At 42.0% G+C, this 16,311-nt stretch overlaps 1 non-coding gene across 1 annotated transcript; it reads right to left on the reverse strand.

The window, feature by feature from the left end:
* Positions 1 to 7,817: 7,817 nt before the first annotated feature.
* Positions 7,818 to 7,955, reverse strand: LOC132224718 (small nucleolar RNA SNORA8). The gene has a single exon (XR_009450718.1). It is a non-coding gene; the product is annotated as a small nucleolar RNA SNORA8 (small nucleolar RNA).
* Positions 7,956 to 16,311: the final 8,356 nt, after the last annotated feature.

Consider the following 16,311-nt stretch of genomic DNA (forward strand, 5'->3'; position numbering starts at 1 on the left):
TTTTATAACCCAAAGGAATGTGCCATCAAAAGTCTATGCCAGCATTTGCTATCTTGGTTCTAGTCTAGTTAGCACCACCCAGCACTAAACCAGGTTAGAGCCTGTGCATGAGGCTAGAGAGGGAAAGCTGGCCGGCCAAGGTGTGTGTACCATCCTCACAAACTAGACCTGTGTGTAGCTGAAGTTACCCATCCTCAGTGCTGGCTTGAAAGCCAGGCCAGTCATAGCAACCTCTGAGTGCAGCTGTCCATTTCAACATAGATCAAAAGAAAAGCATGACACTGTTCAGATCGGACTCCTCTTGGAAAGATTAATACTGGAGTAATTTCCTGAGATAAACCTGGGTTATAGGGCTGCCCCTCAGAAATGTTCTTCTCCTTTAACATTTCTCCAGGGGAGGTCCTAGGCCCCCTAGGTTGGACTCACATGGGGTTCTTAATGAACATGTAGATTCCCATGCCTACTGAAGGCTAACTGAATCAGGATCTCTGGGTGGATCGCAGAATCTGAGTTTTAATCCTTGCCTTCATTCTTATCCAAGGAAACAGGTGCAAACATTGATTCAATAATTCTGCCTGGAAATGTAGGCGGTACACTGCCAGGTGAGTGGTTCTACCTGGACTGTGGCCTCCTGATCCACTCACCTTCCCACGGGCATGGTTCACTGTGACTCAGAGAGATGACAGAGCCACCAAGTCCAGGCACCATGGATCCAGCTGCTGATTCCCACTCCAGGGCTCTGCCCACACTCCCTTTGTTCTTTGAAGCCACAGCCTGAATCATCCCTAATTTAAAAAAAAAGTGCTTAAAAGTTTTCTAATCCTGGTATTACTCAATGTTGATGACGGTGTGGTTAGTAGAAGGGCGCTCTCACCCCCAGCTGCCGGGAGTGTAAACTGGTACTATGCTTTCCAGAGGGCATTGGGGCAATCTGTAGTGAGAAGGTATGAATTCTATCTCCAGAAATGAACCACCAGGGGAACATGAATCTGTCAAAGCTGTATTCAAAATATTTATCAGAGCCTTGTTTGTAATAAGTAATAAATAAATGTTCAACAGGACTTGTCAAATTCATAAAATTAAAATATTAGGTAGTTATTACAATTTCTGTTGTCACAACATTCCTAACAGGTGGAAAAATACATTTTATTAAGTTTGTTAAAGAGTACGATTTTAGGTGGGATTTCAATACCAGATATCAAGCTGTATTACAAAGTCACTGTTCTCAAAACTGCCTGGTACGGGCACAAGAACAGACATATAGATCAATGGAATAGAATAGAGAGCCCAGAAATCAGCCCCATCCAATACGCTCAATTAATATTTGACAAAGGAGGCAAGAACATACAATGGAGTCATGATAGTCTCTTCAATAAATGGTGTTGGGAAAATTGGACAGATACATGCAAAAAAATGAAACTAGACCACCAACTTACACCATACACAAAAATAAACTCAAAATGGATAAAGGACTTAAATATACGACGGGAAACCATACAAATACTAGAAAAATCGAAAGGCAACAAAATCTCAGACATATGCCGAAGCAATTTCTTCACCGATACAGCTCCTAGGGCATTGGAAACTAAAGAGAAAATGAACAAATGGGACTACATCAAAATAAAAAGCTTCTGCCTAGCAAAAGAAACCATAAACAAAACAACAAGAAAACCCACTGTGTGGGAAAACATATTTGCCAATCTCATATCTGATAAGGGCCTAATCTCCAAAATTTATAGGGAACTCATACAACTTAACAAAAGAAAGATAAACAATCCAATCAAAAAATGGGCAAAGGATCTAAATAGACACCTTTCAAAAGAGGACATTCAGAAAGCCAAGATACATATGAAAACATGCTCAAAGTCACTAATCATCTGAGAGATGCAAATCAAAACAACAATGAGGTACCATCTCACACCTGTCAGACTGGCTATCACAAACAAATCAACAAACGACAAGTGCTGGAGAGGATGTGGAGAAAAAGGAACACTTGTGCACTGCTGGTGGGAATGCAGACTGGTGCAGCCACTATGGAAGACAGTATGGAGTTTCCTCAAAAAACTATAAATGGAACTCCCATTTGACCCTGTGATCCCACTTCTAGGAATATATCCCAGGAAACCAGAAACACCAGTCAGAAAGGATATATGCACCCCTATGTTCATAGCAGCACAATTCACCATAGCTAAGATCTGGAAACAGCCTAAGTGCCCATCAGTAGATGAATGGATTAGAAAACTGTGGTACATCTACACGATGGAATACTATGCTGCTCTAAAAAGGAAGGAACTCTTACCATTTGCAACAGCATGGATGGAACTGGAGAACATTATGTTAAATGAAATAAGCCAGTCAATGAAGGAAAAATACCACATGATCTCACTCATTCATGGATATTAGAGACCATTATAATCTTTTGAACAATAATAGATACAGAGGCAGAGCTGCCTCGAACAGACTGTCAAACTACAGCAGGAAGGCCGGGGAGGGTGGGAGGGCAGGAAGGGGGTGGGTAAGAGATCAACCAAAGGACTTGTATGCATGCATATAAGCATAACCAATGGACATAAGACACTGGGGGGTAGGGGAGGCCAGGGGATTGTCAAGGGCGGGGGGGGGGGGGGGGAAAGGAGACATATGTAATACTTTTTGTAATACTTTAAGCAATAAAAAAAAAGAGTACGATTTTATTATATAAAATCTCTCTATATAATTCTAATCTCCCCAAACACACACACACACACACATTCCTCTGTATCTGAAGAGAAACACGCCTAATTGTTAAAAATGATTGTCTTTAGGTGAGAGGTTTCCACAGGCTGAGGAAAGAGCAAGGACCCAAATCTTTAGCAAACTCATTCATTCCCTGCCTTCCTCTCCACTCGAGCTCAAATCAGCCAGCTTGAGCAAACAGAGCCTGGATCTGGGGTGCAGGTGGAATTGGCATCCAGAAACCAAAACATTTTGGCTCTCAACCCTCAGTGTGTAAAAGGATCCCTGGGGCACTTGGTTAAAATGCAGATTCCTCGGCCCCGCTTCTAGAATGCCTATGTATGATGTGGGGTTAGTAATTGTGCTCAGATGACTTGAGGGTAGCAACTGGAGAGAGAACCCAGGGAGACCTCGGGAAGCAAAAGGCCCTGGGAAGCTGGGCTGAGGGCCACAGAAAGGGGGGTCAAATTTTAACATTGTTCCTTTCTCTTCCGTATCAACTTAGAACTACATAGAGGTTCTCAACCTGTGGGTCGCGACCCCTTTGGCGGTCGAACGACCCTTTCACAGGGGTCGCCTAAGACCATCCTGCATATCAGATATTTACATTACCATTCATAACAGTAGCAACATTACAGTTATGAAGTAGCAACAAAATAATTTTATGGTTGGGTCACAACATGAGGAACTGTATTTAAAGGGCCAGAAGGTTGAGAACCACTGAAGAACACTGGGACTATTAGAACAGTCTGGAAGCCCTTTGTAGGCTAACCTTGAGGACATAGCTATCATTTTAAACACGATTTCCAGTGGAAAATATGTTTCAAGTTAAAAACTAATTCCCATCTGAACTTTTGGAATTCAATTGGTTCCTATCCGGACTATCTGTTCTGACCACCATGCCATAAGCCTCCCGAGTAGAATTTGGAAAGCCACCCAACCCTGATGTAACTATTTAGATGCCCTTCCGTTTTTCACATTAGTTTAGCTCATTTAACAAGATAGAAAGAAAAAAGATGAACTTGTTTTTTAGGAAAAGGGATAGATATTCACTGTTAAATATAAGATTACATTCACTCTCATGCCAAAAGCTACAAGTCAAATTTGAATCTCTACTCCCCCCACTCTCCCCCCGAAAGATCTTTGGATTCTTGCCTTTTTGGAGAGGGATAGCATGAGGAACAGGAATGTAGCTTAAAAGTTCTGGTCAGCTTCTTTGGATTTAGTTTTGAATTTGGAATGGTCCTTTAACATTTTATAAATTTCAAGTTCAGTAACTCTCAGAATAAATTATTGAACAGATTTCTTTTGACAGGTATGGAGTGAAAAATAATAAAAACTGCCAGTGCTGAAAATGTGCGCAAACAAATGTGCCATCGTACATTTACACTTTGGTGATGATAAGACGTTGTTTAAAGGAAAGTTCAGACGTGATTTGGAACCAGGTTTGAAAAGTTGTCAACGGGAGGTGAGTTGGGATGGCGGTTGTTTCCACATCTGTCTTATTTGGGTACAAACAGTGGTGAGATTAAAGGGGCTCGTAGGTGCCACCCTCTCCTCACATTTGAATTTAATTGCAAAATAAATGAATATAACAGCCAAAGCTAAAGTCCCCAGGGGCTGAGCTTAGATGGTCACCATTTGGGCTACCAAGGACTGAGGGTGCTCAGACTAGATTAGTGCTGTTTCAAACTTTAACAACCAAACCCTTGTTAAAAACCTGCAGAGCTCTTTGGCTGAAGCAGAAGCAGGGAACTGGTGCCTATGTGTCTGGTCCCTCCGGCCCCCGAAGACCCGATTAGACATTTGTATCAGTTAGGATTCTTCGGTTCCCACCCACAGAATCTGACATGGGCCAGTTTTCAGAATCGCTGGGAAAGCTGAAGACCTCAACTTCAGACAGGACCGGAACCAGGGGAGCTCCTGGGTTCTGAGTGGCAAGAATGATGTGCTATCCCTTCAGGGATTGTCACGGGAACCAGACTGCGTTCCTTAGTTCTGATTGCCTTGCTCAGGCCACATGCCCGTTCCTTGAACTAGGGGGTAGGAACATTGACTGACCCTCTGGTGGGGGAGCGTGGGCAGCAGGAGAAGGGGGAGTCGATGGTAGGAAACTCACACATGTGTCCACTGCAGTCCTTCCAGGTCCCCTCCAGCCCCCTGATTCTGTGACTACTGTTCCATTATTAGAGGATTCCCACTTGCAACAGCAAACAAAATGGCCCCAGAGAGCCACAGGCTCTCTTCTACACTGGAGTTTCAATCTCAAAGATTAGCAGCATCAACATAAAAGAAAAGAAAGTTAAAAAATCAGATAATAATGGCAGTGTCTTTTGCAATTTCTTTTTCTTTCTTCCTTTTTTCAAATCCTCACCCAAGGATATTTTTCCATTGATATTTTAGAGAGAGTTGAAGAGAGAGGGAAGGACAGAGAGAAACATCGATGTGAGAGAAACACATCAATTTGTTGCCTCTGCATGCACCCCAACCAGGGCCCGGGCCGGGGAGGAGCCTGCAACGGAGGAATGTGCCCTTGGCCGTAAGCGAACCTGGGACCCTTCAGCCCACAGGCCGACACTCTATCCATTGAGCCAATCTGGCTAGGGCTGCAATTTCTTTTTTAATTAAATATTTGTTAAGGGCTCACACTCTTTCGTCAGGTTCTGGTTGAATTTTGTGTGACCTTCAGTAAATTTTTTAATTTTCCTGAGCCTCAGTTTCCTCATCTGTAAAATATGAGTCGCCGAAACCGGTTTGGCTCAGTGGATAGAGCGTCGGCCTGCGGACTGAAAGGTCCCAGGTTCGATTCTGGTCAAGGGCATGTACCTGGGTTGCGGGCACATCCCCAGGAGGAGATATGCAGGAGGCGGCTGATCGATGTTACTCTCTCATCGATGTTTCTAACTCTCTATCTCTCTCCCTTCCTCTCTGTAAAAAATCAATAAAATATATAAAAAAATAAAAATAAATAAAATATGAGTCATTGGACCTTTACTGGGTTGTTTTATGGGAATTGCTTATTACAGTGTCTGGCCTTAATAATGGCAGTTATTATTCTAAAAGGAAATTTCCTCTCAAATGTTAACACTGGAAACTTATACAATCCTATTTTAATGAGGTCATTTTCATAAATTCATGAAAGCTTGGAGACATGGTGAACAGCTAGATATTCTTCTCAACTACCAAGCCCAGGGGACGGACAGGCTGAATGGTGGCAATTCACCCAAACTGCAGATTTGTGTTCCATGAACACCAAGACACCCGGAGGGACTGTGTCCGGGTACACAGCCTGTGTTTATGCTTGACAGCAACTGGGGCAACACTGTAGGGAGAACATTACAAATGCTCCCCACGAAGGTTTGCCCTGGCTTTTCCTGAAAAGCGTTCTTCCGTACCGACTTCCACATAATGGCAGGGATAACATAGTTCTGCAGAATTTTGATACATGATCCAAATCTGTACATCCTCTGTCCTTTGGCAAACTGGAGCAGTCGCTATGACTCTTGGGTATATCATCGTGTTGACTAAACTACAAATGAGTTTCAGGCCAACAGTGTGTCCTGGGAATTATGCAACCACATGCTTCTGGAAGAAACTCACTCACATAAGATTTTAAAACAAAGAGAGACTGGAGTCTGGGGAGAGAGTTTCCATCACTTAGTTCATCACAAGCACCTTATTAGGAATGGGAAATGGGGAGAGGAACTGTTTCTAGTGCCGATTTACAAATTATCCTGGTGTGACCAGAATTATGTCTGAGAGGAAGGGAGTCCTGTCCCTTTGCTAAACACACTTCCTTCCTCTGGAGACTGTGAATGGAAAGTTGAGCCTTTCCTCCCAGAAACAAATGCCAGCGCTTGAAAACTCAGCGTCCATCTGCCAGAATCCCCCAGCTTATTATTTCTAAAATAAATGACCCAGAAGCCTTTGTTGACCACCTACCTACCTACCTCTTTAACAGTCACCAGGCTGCCCCCTTGAGCTCTCAGAAGAAAAGGGTGATTCATACTTCCAGACTCTGCTTGGGGGGGACATGGAAATACATGATATACTAAGACCAGGTGGAAATCAGTGTGACATGCAAATTCATTTCTGTGGCCCCCAGGCTGGGCGGGGAGGGGCAGCATTGCAAACTTGGCTACACATGCGGCAAAACCCCTTGCTCAGCTGGAGGAGGTTTCAATCAGCAAGCTTATCTGGCCTGACGGAACAGTGTCACTACGCCGTGTTGGAAGGCATTTGTTGAAATCATTCGCATGCAGGAAATCCTGTGTTTACTAACTGGGAAACACTACATACAGATTTGGATTGGCTTCCCCTTGTAATGCTCTTCCAAGATGAAATTTGGCAACAGAGCCTGCAGATAAGAAGAAGGTTGCTCAGGAAATGACAACACAATGACAGCTCATTGTACAAAATAGGCCTTATTTCTTTGTTCCCATCCCAGTTCTCAAAGTTAGTTGATAGAATCACGTCCTTCGGGGAGTCCAGTCACTCACTGGTTCGCGTCTCAAGTGCTGATGCCTTCAAGGAGCCATTGCCATCTCCCTGACAATGTCGGAGAGATACCTTGAAAACACTGGACTCATCGGTAAAAGTACTGGAGGATAATGCGTGAGAGAAACAGTGAGATTCTCCAGGTTTCAGCTAATCTAACTGAATCAACTAAGTCAGTGGTTCTCAACCTTCCTAATGCTGCAACCTTTTAATACAGTTCCTCATGTTGTGGTGACACCCAATTTCATTGTTACAAATTGAACATAATTAAAGCATAGTGATTCATCACAAAACAATATGTAATTATATATGTGTTTTCTGATGGTCTTAGGCGACCCCTGTGAAAGGGTCGTTCGAACCCCAAAGGGGTCACGACCCACAGGTTGAGAACCACTGATAAGTGAACATAAAGTAGGCCCTTTCTGAAGTCATCAGCTTAAACAATAATGTCTATACTTGTAACTCAGGAGTTTCCTTTTGTCAAAAGATCAGTAGCTATAGACAAGACCTGACAGACATTACATAGCATGAAAAAGATGTGTGGTAATATATTTATTTTTATTTTATTTATTTTATTTTATTTTATTATTTTATTTTATTTTAAATAATGTCTCAATAAAAACACCAGGTTTAACATGCACAAAGCCAAGAAAACCAATGATGCCAGATACTAAATTTATATTGCCCTGTCCTTTGAACACCCAGCAAGAATAAACTACTGAATACAGATACCATGCAGTGCATGTGTGATAATATATTTAAGTGGAAAATACATCAATAGAAATGTTGATGAGCACTTAGAAGAGCAAACAGAGAAAAAACCAAGATGGCGGCATAGGTAAACACTGGAGTTAGCTGCCTCGAACAACCACTTCAAAATACAACTAAAAGACGGAAAGGACATTGCCCAGAACCACAGGAAGACTGGCTGAGGGGAAATTCTTCAACTAGAAGGAAAGAGAACAGCATACGAGACTCAGAGGAGGCGCAGTGCGGAAAATACAAAGGTGCGGAGGTGCGCGAGGAGCCGGCTGGTAGCTGAGGGCGCGGTTGTCGTTTTCAATCGGGAGGGAGGCTCAGATTCTGAGCTCCAGTTCTGGGTGAGTCTCTAGGGACCCAGACTCAAACGGGAGAAGCGGGACTGTCTGGCATCGGTCGGAACACGAGGGCAGCTTTCTCTCCGAGGTTTGCAGCGGTTGCTGGGACTCTGAGAGGCAGAGCCTCTGGGGACGGGACTGAGAGCAGCCATAACTGCTCCCTCCACCCGCTCTGTTGATCCTGTGCGACCTGCCCCGCCCAAGCCCTGCGCAGAGCCATTTGCCAGATAGCCTCAGGCAAAAGCTAGATTAACACCTCCCTAGAGGACAGAAGTTTTCCCACTGCAGACACAGCTGATTCTCACAGCCAGTTGGCCTGGAGGTCAAATCCCCCTAGTATTAACTACAACAATCAAGGCTTAACTACAACAAGACTGCGCACAAAGACCACTAGGGGGTGCACCAAGAAAGCATAAAAAATGCGGAGACAAGGAAACAGGACAAAACTATCAATGGAGGATATTGAGTTCAGAACCACACTTTTAAGGTCTCTCAAGAACTGTCTAGAAGCCGCCGATAAAGTTATTGAGATCCTCAAGAAATCTAATGAGACCCTCGATGTTGTGATAAAGAACCCACTAGAAATTAAGCATACACGGACCGAAATAACAAATATTATACACACCCCCAACAGCAGACCAGAGGAGTGCAAGAATCAAGGCAAAGATTTGAAATGCGAAGAAGCAAAAAATACCCAACCAGAAAAGCAAAATGAAAAAAGAATCTGAAAATACGAAGATAGTGTAAGGAGCCTCTGGGACAGCTTCAAGCGTACCAACATCAGAATTATAGGGGTGCCAGAAGATGAGAGAGAGCAAGGTATTGAAAACCTATTTGAAGAAATAATGACAGAAAACTTCCCCTACCTGGTGAAAGAAATAGACTTACAAGTCCAGGAAGCGTAGAGAACCCCAAACAAAAGGAATCCAAAGAGGACCACACCAAGACACATCATAATTAAAGTGCCAAGAGCAAAAGACAAAGAGAGAATCTTAAAAGCAGCAAGAGAAAGAAACTCAGTTACCTACAAGGGAATACCCATACTACTGTCAGCTGATTTCTCAACAGAAACTTTGCAGGCCAGAAGGGAGTGGCAAGAAATATTCAAAGTGATGAATGCCAAGAACCTACAACCAAGATTACTTTACCCAGCAAAGCTATCATTCAGAATTGAAGGTCAGATAAAGAGCTTCACAGATAAGGAAAAGCTAAAGGAGTTCATCACCACCAAACCAGTATTATATGAAATGCTGAAAGGTATCCTTTAAGAAGAGGAAGAAGAAGAAAAAGGTAAAGATACTAATTATGAACAACAAATATGCATCTATCAACAAGTGAACCTAAGAATCAAGTGAATAAATAATCTGATGAACAGAAAAAAAAAGAAAAAAGAAAGAAAAGAAGAGCAAACAGGTGTAGAGCATTATTAGAATGTGTCTAGCATGGTCTCAGAACCAAAGGCCCTGGAGCAGTATAATCCCATTGGCAAGGCTGTAACTAGGGTGGGAAAGGGTACTTCCTTTAAATTAACTTAGCTGTGAGGCATCCCATTAGATTACTTATTTTGGTTTTTCTTTGGTATTTTTGGTGGTTTTTTCATTTTTAAGTTAAACATTTATTTTTTTAATTTTTATTATTTTCAAAAATATTTTTATTGATTTCAGAGAGAAAGGGAGAGGGAGAGAGAGAGATAGAAACATCAATGATGAGAGAGAATCATTGATTGGCTATTTCCTGCATACTCCACACTGGGGATCAAGTCTGCAACCCAAGCAGGTGCTCAGACTGGGAATCGAACAAGACCTACTGGTTCATAGGTTGATGCTCAACCACTGAGCCACGCCGGCCTGGCTAAGTTAAACATTTAGTTCATTTTTAATCATATCTCTGCTTAAGAAATAAAGGAGTCAACAAATATATCTTTACCTTTGAGTACAGTTCAGGATGTATTCTGTGTATAGTGGCTGTATTTTTATATGAAATTGTGTTATATTCATTATTATATGAATAACAATAATGAGTTAACCATTAATAATAATTAATGAATAATGAGTTGCCAGATTTAGCAAATAAAAATATAAGATTCCCCAGTTAAATTTAAATTTCAGATAAACAAGAAATACATTTTTAGTGTATGCCCTAAATATTAGTTATACTAAGAAATGATTTATTATCTGAAATTATAATTTAACTGGGTATCCTATATTTTATCTTGCAACCCTATTAATTTTGGTTAACTTTTGACCCAATATTTCTTGGAACACTTTGCTCCAAATGGTTGTGACATTTTTTTGTTTAAACTTTTATTGTTACATTTTGTTCTTTTTATGTATATACTAGAGGCCCGGTGCATGAAATTCGTGCACTGGAGGAGGTTTGTCCCTCAGGCCAGCCTGCGCCTCTCGCAATCCGAGACCTTTCAGGGATGTCCAACTACCGGTTTAGGCCTGATCCCTGGTTCCTAACTGCTTGCCTACCTGCCTGCCTGATCACCCCTAACCACCTCTGTCTGCCTGCCTGATCACCCCTAACCACTCCTTTTGGGGGGGGGGGGCGTGCAGAGCCAGCTGGGGCGAGGGGCTGTGGTGTTCTGGTCTCTGGTCGTTCCACCATTTCGGTCGCTGGGCTTTTATTATATAGGATGGCTCAATTTTAGGAGTGTAACCATAGGTGAGTGGGCCTCAACTGGGGGCAGTTTTACTCCCCAGGGGACATTGGCAATGTCTGGAGATAATTTTGGTTGTTACAACTTGGGGAGGTATGTCAATGGGTGGAGATCAGAAATGCTGCTCAACATCAATGACCACAACAGCTCCCACAACAAAGAGCTATTGGGCACAAAATGTAATAGTTGCTGTTGAGAAACACTATCACAAACATTTAAAAGGAGAGATTTTCTTTTCAAATATATCCTTGTTTAAAAATATCTATTAAATAAACCTCATCAATTGCATTATTCATGTCTCTACTTTTTACATATTTGATCTATCAGAGAAGAGAGTGATATATTGAAGTTGCTCATTTAAGTTAACAAACATTTATTGAGAACCTCCAGTATGTGAGACTTTGTTCCAGATGCTGGAATACTCAGTGAACAAAACAAACATCTCTAACATCATGGAGCTTTTATTCTAATGGGGGGGGGGTGGATCAAGAGACATAATAAACAAATGGTATGCAAAATATATGATGACAACTGTTATGAAGAAAATAGAGCCGAGACTAGGGATGGATGCTGGGATGGGCAAGGTTTGTAATTATAAACCTGGTGGCAAGAAAGTCTTTACTGAGAAGGTTACATTAGAAGAAAGATCTGGAGGAGATGACAGAAGGCGAAGAAAGGGAAGAGTGTTTTAAGCAAAGGACACAGACGTGCAAAGACTCTGATGTAGGTCGGTGTTTGGTATCAAGGAGGAGGAGGAGCAAAGGGAGGAAGAAGGAGAGTCGTGAGGACAAGGTCAGAAGGATGGTGGTGCTGGGCTGGTATGCAGATCATTTAGGGTCTAGAGGACACTGTGAGAACTGTCACTTTACTTCTTCTGGAGAGTTTAAGCGAGTGATATTTGAAAGCATCACCTCAGCTGTGGCGATGAGACTAGAATCAGGGGTGGGCAAACTTTTTGACTCGAGGGCCACAATGGGTTCTTAAACTGGACCGGAGGGCCGGAACAAAAGCATGGATGGAGTGTTTGTGTGAACTAATATAAATTCAAAGTAAACATCATTACATAAAAGGGTACGGTCTTTTTTTTCAATAGTTTTATTCATTTCAAACGGGCTGGATCCGGCCCGCGGGCCGTAGTTTGCCCACGGCTGGACTAGATAATGGCAGAAAAGACTGAAGCAAAGAGACCAGTTAGGAGGCCATGGCCTTAATCCAGAAAAGAGATGCTCAGTCCAGGATAATAACAGTGGAGATAGTGAGAATTGATTGAACTCATTAGACACACTTATATATTGCTGGTGGGAATGCAAAATGGTACAACCCCTAACAGGGTTGTTTAGCAACCTTTAACAATAACCTAGGAGTTTACTCTTCGACTCAACAATCCCAATGCTAGAAATTTATATTGAAAATATAACAATAATACATACAGAGGCACAAGGCTATTTGTTGCAATGTTATATGTAATTGGAAAATGTTGGAGATTGGCTAAATAAACTGTTACTGACACATAATTGAGTACTATGCAGCTATAAAAAGAATGATCTGAATGAATTGACATGGGGTGTTTTCCAGCAGATATTAAGTGGAAAAGGTTGACTGCAAAAGAGCATATGTAGTACGTTACCTTTTGTGCAAAAAAGAAGGAAAACAAGTAAACATACACATATCATTACAAAAGAAATAAAGGGAAGATAAAGAAGAAAACAAATTTGAATACCGCAAGATTGGGTGGGGTGACAGGGATATAGAAAAGAGGGACCCCTCTCTGGGTACCCTTTCAAATAGTTTTGACTTTGAAAGTATGTTAGTAGTCTACGTAGTCAAAAACTAAAATCAAATCAATAAGAATGAGGAGACAAAATCTAACTAAAAGTGAAAGAAAATGCAAACAAATGGATCTAAGTGTATTTCAAATGATTCTTATAACTGTACTGAGGGAGGAGGAAAAAAGAAGAAAGGGCCAACCCAAGTAATTTATGAACAGTTTTTGATTATGTACCAGCATCTGGAACACAGTGGGATGTGGCAGGGGAGAGGCATAAATTCTGGACTCTCCATTAGGGTAGTTTCTTTGTAGTGTTACGTAAGAAGCAATTTTGAAACTCTCTTAGATTCAACATAGGATTGCATAAATGTGTTATATGGATGTACCAGTCTGCAGTGGGATGCAGACTGGTACATCCACTGTGGAAGAAGGATATACTAGTACAAATATGGAACAGGGGAAATGAGGGAGGACCAGTGGGGATGGATTAGAATTTGAGACATTGGCATGAAGTCATGATTCCTAAAATATGTGCATGTATAGAAGCATGTCTATGTGCACATGCATATTTGTGTGTATGTATGTTATATGGATAAGCACATGTATACATTTCCTCACTGTCTGTGAAATAGGTCAAGAGGCAAAGTTAATCTTGGTCTCTAATGACATTTCCCACTAAAAGCATCAGAGTTCCTGGGAGAAATGGCTCACTCCAAGGCTGGGGCAGGGTAGGTACAAGATAAACCTGGAACCTTTTGTTATGCCAGAATTTAGGAAATTAGTTTTTTAAATGGGACATATTACAAGGACACAGGTACAAGCTTGAGGGGGCATTCTCAGGTCAGATCTGGAATAATTTGAGTATAAACATAATTAAGTCCAGTAATGAATTATAAACCACTGGAAAAAATAGGAATTCACAAGCCTATACTGATCAGAGATAAATGAATGATGGAGGAGTTGGGAGGGCTCTTGCTTAGAGTAGAAAGGTGAGGTCGACTGATAAATGTAGAGAAATTGTTGGAGCCGAGCTATATCATCATTTCCCAACCATTATAGTAAAGATTTTTTCAGCCAAGGATCATTGATAGCTGCTAACTCTAGGGGAGGTATTTTGATGAGGAACAGGCAGCTTATTAATTGCAAGCGAGAATAAAACCCTATAGTTATACAGAGAAGAAATTGGGTCACACCTTGACTGGGTGATGAAACTTATGTTACCTATGAGGGAGAGATAAACATTGTGTGATTCCCTGATATCACCTACGCTGTCTTCCAGCCCAGAATGCATAACCTCAATCTAACAAAAAGAAACATCAGACAAATACGATACAAGGAAAATTATAGTTAAATAAACAAATGGAACTACATCAAACTAAAAAGCTTTTGCACAGCAAAAGAAACCATCAACAACCCACTGAATGGGAGAATATATTTGCCAATGATACATCTGAAAAGGGGTTAATTTCCAAAATATATAAAGAATTTATATAACTTAAAAAAAGGAAGACAATCCAATTAAAAAATGGGCAAATGACTTGAAGACACGTCTCCAAAGAGGGCATACAGAAGGCCAACAGACATGTGAAAAAATGCTCAATGCCTCTAATCATCAGAGAGATGCAAATTAAAACCACAATGAGATAACACCTCACACCTGTCAGAGTGGCTATCATCAATAAATCAACAAACAAGTGTTGGAGAGGGCGTGTCATGCACCGCTGGGAATGCAGACTGGTACATCCACTGTGGAAAACAGTATGGTGTTTCCTCAAAAAATTGAAAGTGGAATTGTCTTTTGAGCCAGTGATCCCACTTCTGGGAATTTATTCTAAGAATTCCAAAATACCAATTTGAAAGAATACATGCACCCCTATGTCCATAGAGGTGTAATTTACAATAGCCACGATCTGGAAACAGCCCAAATGCCCAACAGTAGATGAGTGGATAAAAAAGCAATGATATACTTACACAATGGAATACTACTTGACTGTAAATAAATAAGGAAATCTTACCTTTTGTGATAGAACGGATAGACCTGGAGATTATTATGCTGAGTAAAATAAGCCAGTCGGAGAAAGAAAAATACCCTACGATCTCACTTAGATGTGGAATCTAATGAACAAAATAAACCACTGAACAAAATAGTAACAGAGGCATGGACATATGGAACAGACTGACGGCTGTCAGAGGGGAGGGGAGAAGCGGGTCTGGATGAAAGAAGGTGAAAGGATTAGCCAAGAAACATCCTCCTATATAATAAAAGCCTAATATGCTAAGTGTCTGGTCATCTGTTCAACCAATCAAAGCGTAATATGCTAGTGATATGCTAAGGCCACTCAACCCCTCGCTATGATGTGCACTGACCACCAGGGGGCAGACAGTTGACCAGTCCACCAGACGCTATGACGTGCTCTTACCAACAGGAGGCAGATACTCCCACTGGTAGTTTAGCTTGCTGCTGGGGTCTGGCCGATCAGGACTGAGCGAGATGGCTGGGACATGCCCTGGAGCCCTCTCAAGGTTCCTCCCCAGCTGGCCAACCTCTTGCGTCCCTCCCGGCCCAGATCATGCACGGGTGGGGGAGGTCCCCTTGGCCTGGCCTGTGCCCTCTCGCAATCCAGGATCCCTTGCAGTGGTTCTCAACCTTTGGCCCTTTAAATACAGTTCCTCATGTTGTGACCCAACCATAAAATTATTTCTGTTGCTACTTCATAACTGTAATGTTGCTACTGTTATGAATCGTAATGTAAATATCTGATATGCAGGATGGTCTTAGGCGACCCTGTGAAAGGGACTTTCGACTGCCAAAGGGGTCGCAACCCACAGGTTGAGAACCGCTGCATTAGGGGATGTTGGAGAGCCAGTGGCGATAGCCAGAGGGAAAGGGGGTGGGGGTAGGTGGAGATGCGCACAGAGGGAGAAAATGGGGATGAAAGAGACTTTGCTTGGGGCAATGGGTGCACAGTGCAGTGTGCAGGTTATGTCTTATTGTCTTGTACACTTAAAACCTGTAAGGTTATGTGAACCAATGTCACCCCAATAAATTTTACAAAAGGTGGGTGGGGAGACTTGTGTTTCTTGGTTTGTGGCCCCCTTCTGTCAAGGCCAGCAATCTCATTTCTCCAACCTGAGCTTCCTTTCTCACAGCTCCTCTGACTGAGACCCTCCTGCCTCCCTCTGATAAGGACCCTGTGATAACACTGGGCCCATGTGGACGATCCAAGTTAGTCTTCCTGGGTCAAGATCCTTCACTTAATCAAAGTCGTTTTTTGTCATGTGGAATGTAATGAACATACTAAACTGATGAACAAAATAGAAACAGAGGCAAAATAGAAACAGTTACAAGTTTTGGGGGATTAGGATATGCACATGTTGGGGAGCCATTATTCTGCCTACCACAGGACGATTCAAAAACGTCAATGTCATAAGAGACAAAGAAAGGCTCAAGAGTGTAAGAGGTTAAAGAGATATGACAATAAGTACAATATCTGATCTTGGACTAGTCCCTTTTCTGGAGGGGGAAATGCTATAAAGGACATTCATTATTGGACAAAATTGGAACATGA

The sequence above is a fragment of the Myotis daubentonii genome, chromosome 1, assembly GCF_963259705.1.
Source record: "Myotis daubentonii chromosome 1, mMyoDau2.1, whole genome shotgun sequence".
NCBI lineage: Eukaryota > Metazoa > Chordata > Mammalia > Chiroptera > Vespertilionidae > Myotis > Myotis daubentonii.